The 6,000-nt window shown below is 38.1% G+C and overlaps 1 protein-coding gene across 1 annotated transcript in view; it reads left to right on the top strand.

Moving 5' to 3' along the window:
* Positions 1 to 477: 477 nt before the first annotated feature.
* crlf3 (cytokine receptor-like factor 3) overlaps positions 478 to 6,000 on the top strand; it is a 29,422-nt gene continuing 23,899 nt past the window's right edge. The window contains exon 1 of the mRNA XM_080447542.1: positions 478 to 568. The gene's annotated coding sequence lies outside the window, so the exon portion shown is untranslated. The remainder of the gene's footprint in view (positions 569 to 6,000) is intronic.

Here is a 6,000-nt window from a genome sequence, read left to right as displayed (position 1 = left end):
TCTAAAGTGCAGCAGTTGCACTATATATATATATATATATATATATATATATATATATATATATATATATATATATATATATATATATATATATATATATATATATATATATATATATATATACATATATATACATATATATATATGTATATATATATATAATTTAAACCAGTGGTTTTCAAATATTTTCATCATGTCAAGGACCACAAATAATATTAATTAATATATTTGTCCCCTAACCCCCATCTGAAAATGCTTTATGCCAGGGACTCCCGTACCAGATTTGTGTTAGAACGTTAAACACATATTTCAAATTTCAAATAGCTGAGGTGGTTTAAACTTTTAAGTACTCTGAGTACTTAAAAGTTTAAACACATGAGTACTGTACTCATGTGGCCTCGCTTCTTTTGGACTTGTATTCATAGACCTGGTTGCTTGTTTCTCTCGCAGAGTCTGGCAACGTCGCTTGTGCAGAAGTTCCATCGGGGTGGTTGATCTGACCTGAAGACAGAGAGGATTCACTGCTTCATGAGGAGGATGATGGCTGGTGGCAGACATTCCTGAGAAGGTACGAGGCTTGTTTCATATGTTTTATACAACGCAACACCATGTCCACGTTTGTTTGTCTTCATCAGAAGGATGTCGTTTATAAGCAATTGTGCTCTTTGAAACATATTCCCGAGTTTCATTGTCTTGGGTAAACATAGCCCTGAAACATGACTGTCATATCATGACAGTCATGGATGATCTTCAACCTGGTGTTCGCACTTTCTCTTTTTGGCTCGGACATCTACCTAAACGTCCAGATTTCAAATATCAAGTGCTTACCCCATGGCCACGGATGTTACAATTATGTACGGGCCGTCAGAAGTACCTGTATCCTACGTATTGTTCAATAAAAATCATTTTAATACAATTGGTGGCCATTTTCTCCGTATTTTCTCAATATGCTTTCAGCTACGCTACCCTATCGGTTGGGAGATGTATTGCACACGTCCCAACAATACAACTTTATGAGAAAATGGCCGCAGATCAGATTAAAATGCTTTTTATTGAACAATACGGAAGATACGGGTACTTCTGAGGGACCGTACATAATTTTAACATCTGTGGCCATGTGGTAAGCACTTCATGTTTGAAATTTGAATGTTTATGTAGATGTACGGGCCAAAAACGGAGAAAGTGCAAACACCAGGTTGAAGTTCATCCATGACTGTCATGATATGTATCAGGGCTATGTCTTCTTGGGTAAACACACCAGACCCCATGCCAATTCTGCACAAAACAACATCTGCGACAGTTAGTTATGAAATATCATTTTAATGGCCAAATATAATATTTTAGGTTTTAGTTTCACATGGACTGAGTGTCCATCATGTTTTGTCGGACGGTGTGTAGCTGAACTTTTAACGTAATATACGTACATAAAATACGGAAGTTGTTTTGGAGCGAGTATGGACATGTCTTATTATGGCTCGTGTTGAGAAAACGTGTGTCTTGTCACTTGTGTGCAGAATGCCTCTCATAACTCTGTTTGTAATAACCAGTGATCGAAGAAGTGCTCACATTTTTACTTAAGTGAAAGTATCTATTGTATAAATTAGTATTGGCATCAAAATATACTTAAAGTACCGAAAGTAAAAGTACTCATTATGCAGACTGTCCCCATTTCACACGTTTTCAAATGTATACAAACCCTTTGAAAATAGCAGATGTACAAGCTCAGTGTTGTGAGCTTGTAGATTGTCTATTTTCAAATTGCCAAAGTGTATATATATATATATATATATATATATATATATATATATATATATATATATATATATATATATATATATATATATATATATATATATATATATATATATATATATACTGTAGGTCTGAAGTGGTTTTGTAATAATGATCAAAATCTACAAAGTAACTAGTAACTAATGTTTTCAAATAATTATAGTGGAGTAAAAGTACAATATTTGTCTCTGAGATGTAGTGAAGTAGAAGTAAAAGTACTGAAAATTGGAAATATTCCAGTAAAGTAAAAATACCTCAAAATTGTACATTACTTGAGTAAATGTACTTAGTTACTTTCCACCACTGCTCACAACTTTAATGATAGTAATAACAGCATGCCTCTCATAACTTCAATGTTGGTAATAACAGAATAACAGAACTTCAATGTTGGTCATAACAGAATAACAGAACTTCAACGTTGGTCATAAAAAACTGTGCAATGCTTTAAACAACAGTTTATTCAAGGATGGATAGATAGCTAGATGGATGGATGGATGGATGGATGGATGAATAGATAGATAGAAACACAAGCTACAGTAAAACTGGACACTGGGGGGGGGACAGGGCACAAAAAAAGACACGCCACAAGGCATCAGAAATAAGAAATAAATCAATACTGAAAAGGCATAGAAATACTAATTAGTGTACAATATACAGTATATGTACAAAAAGTCGTTCAGGACCAATGAGTAGGGAGACTTGGGTGCTCAGGTAGAGGTCCTTGGAACAGTGCAGATGGACCAGTCTGTTGCTGACATTGCTCCTCTTAACTGTAAACTGGACCCGAGTTGGCTCTGTACTTGGATCGCTTTTTTTCTGTGTACACTAATTCTCTTCGTCAAAAATTGCAGATCTACAACTATACAAGTCTGCAAGTTGCAGCCTGTGTCCGCAATTTTTGGGAAAAGGTTCCCCCCTGAATAGGGATGCTGAGGTTCCAGTGTTTAACCCATTAAGGCCTGAGTCCGATTCTTAAACTGTTTTTTGAAAAATATATAAAAAATATTTGTTCACGATTTTTCAAAAATAGCAGATCTACAAGCTCATATGAGCGTCTATGAGCTATGAGAATTTTTGAATAGCCAAAGAAATCTAAAATGACACAGATGCGTTCCCGGTCTTAATGGGTTAACCATAGAGACTTGCAGAGGCTGGGAGCTATTGTCCATGAACATGACAGTGCTATATTCATCAGTGCGTGCATACATTACTTTTACAGTATTTATGTTTGCAAAATAATAATCATAACCCACAAACATGACCACATATTCAATTAATGAATCACTTTGTTTAACCCTGGCGTGACGTCCCAATTAATTTGGGATGTCATTTAATAGCATCTTGAAAATAGCCGATCTGCAAGCTCATGCATCGCAATGCAAGCTTGTAGAATTTGTTTTCCTTTTTTTGTTGGTTAAGTGTTTAAGAAATCACATATTTTCTTACATATAAAATCATGTATTTCTATTCGTATTCATCTTGCTATCATCTCTTGACACTTGTTTCTCCCCCCCCTCTCTCTCCCCATAATGACATGCTTCATCCTCTCCACATATTGTTGTGGTTATTTTACAAAGCGTGGTTCCTCCCATCATGCACAATCCCTGCTGGTCAAGCCTGAGAACTAGGGCAGAGGCACACATGTTTTCAGAGCACAGACAAGTAAACAATACAGGCTCGAGGATGATCTGCATTCTCTCTCTCTCTCTCTCTCTCTATCTCTCTCTCTCTCTCTCTCTCTCTCTCTCTCTCTCTCTCTCTCTCTCTCTCTCTCTCTCTCTCTCTCTCTCTCTCTGGCACATCTCCATTCATCTCCATCACCTTCTCCCTCATTTAGGGATGCTACCCTTGTTCACAGAGGAAACGTATTATTAGAGAGTCAGGTAGTGAGTATGATGGCATGCTCCAACTACAATAGAGCTGGCCAGGCTGACCTAAATACAACCGAAACTTAACCAAACCCCAGCATCCCTATTCTTGGCGGAACGTTCGCCAATAATAGCAGATCGACAAGCATGTGCGATCGTGCAGATCAGCTATTTTTGGGGGAAGACCATTTGGTGTAGAGCGAAAAAGAGCCCACCAAGTACAGCTGCAACTCTCAGGTCCGTTTCAATAAGAATAGAGGGTTTATGTGGTCAACTCACTGCCTCTTATCAGCAGCAGTAACATGATGACACACGCCAACAGATGGAGGGACAGAGGATGTTTGTTCTTTTACGATGCGGTGCCATCATTTAACACTGGAATTCTTTTAAGGCATGAAAAATGTGTACTTTTTTTGGTACATTTTCTTCATACATTTTAGTTAATTTATTATACATTTAGAATGGACAATTAATTAAATCTGTGGTGATATTTTCCTTTACATAGATCTTTCCCCGCCTCCCTCTGGAATCATTAACGTTTAAAAACGACTTTCTTTATGTTTTTTTTGTAGTTTACAAGGCTCAGTCAGTACAGTAGGCATGCTGTTTTGATTAAGGGAACCTGTTAGGAGCTTTGGACAGAAGGGTTCTAATCTCTGGGATTAATTTTGAAAGACAACCCACACCTCACCTCACCACACCTTTTTGAGAAGGGATGTGGATTTGTAGATTGTGCTCTCACCTGGAAGGCCTGTTAAAGTAAGGTTGGAGCCTGATATGTCTGAAAAGAGAGAAAGAGAGACACACACACTCTTAATTTAAGTCTGAGAGTGTGAGTTACAAATGATACATATCACTGTTGTCGGGCAGAAACCTCTTATCTCCATATTCTACATTTTATTTTTTTCGTAAATTAACGCCCTACTTGATCACACTACAGCGTCACACAAAAGCATCAAAAGTAACAGATCCACAAGCTCTTTTGAGCTTGTAGATCTGCTACTTTTTCTATTTTTGAATTTGAATCCTGGAAAGCCACAGTTTTGGACATAGGAGGCTTCCACCTGACAGAGACGATATGTAATGTCCCTTTTTATTTGTAGGAACCGTGCACACGCAAATCCATGCACCTTAATGTGAGCTTAGCAGACAGACCAACGTACAAACTTTGACATGTTGTACAATTGCTGATAATTCTTCCTTTATTCTTGTGGTCTTTTTCTGCTTATATATATTCCTTTGTTGCTGTCATTATTGCTACAAACATGACGTGAGAGGAAGCAAAACTAAAATAATTTGTACTGATTTGTAAGACAAACATAACGATACAAATCTTGAATAAACTAACATGAGGATTTCACTGTGCTCACACTGAGAAACAAACAATCTGTGTGGGTGTTGGAAAAACAACAAGCACATGATGCATGATGCATGAGTAGTACTTAAATACTTAAAGCTACACTAGGCTACATTTCTTTTTTGTGTGAATAAAATGTTTGTGTCCATTTTGTAGTATATGCTAGAATATGGTTACAATATTACTTAAACAATTGGGGTGGTTGTATTTGGTTTCTCGGCTCTTCTATTGATAAATGTGTATCCTGTGGTCTGGTAGGACCACTACTGGTTGACAAGTGGTCCAGCCTGAAGGTCAAAAGGTCAATTTCACAACCGAGCAAGTGGGCAGACTCTTATTAGCTCAGTTGTTAAAAATAAATAAAAATCCAGCACTTGTATGGGGGACCCGGGTTTGAATCCGGGCGTAAGACATGGAAGTTACTTAGTGTGGCTTTAACTTAATCCATACATACATGTACTTCTGTGTGCTTGTGTGTACAGCAAAATCCTCAGTGTTACTTTCACTCTGAGTTTAAAAATAGACCTGCCAGGGTTATGTTAAACACTTAGTATGATTTTGCAGTGTTTTTAAAAAGTTTGTCTCTGACAAACTTTTTACTAAGTTTATCTCTTTTTTTATTTCTTTATTTAGAGTAGTCAATTATTTTGTACCCCTTTTTCTTCCCAATGTAGTCGTTATGCCAATTGATTCCTCCACACACATTTCTCTGTTGTATCCTACTGACTCACCTGCCAGTGAGGAACCCCCACCGGGAGGACGTAGAGAGCCTTCGTCCTACTCCTCCCGCCCAACACTCCCCGCTGACAGGTGCCGCCCCCAGCCCGTAGGAGTACATACATGCAATGACCATTGTCACCCTCCCCGCCTGGCTTCCCTCCCCTGAACACGGGCCAGTTGTGTTCGCATAGACGCCCGACAAAGCCGGATGCACCACAGTGGCGGACTGGCCATTTGGCGTACCGGGCAAATGCCCGGTGGGCC

This window comes from Gymnoscopelus braueri (assembly GCF_963280865.1).
Source record: "Gymnoscopelus braueri genome assembly, chromosome: 13".
Lineage (NCBI taxonomy): Eukaryota > Metazoa > Chordata > Actinopteri > Myctophiformes > Myctophidae > Gymnoscopelus > Gymnoscopelus braueri.
This window is presented reverse-complemented; position numbering and strand designations above follow the sequence as displayed.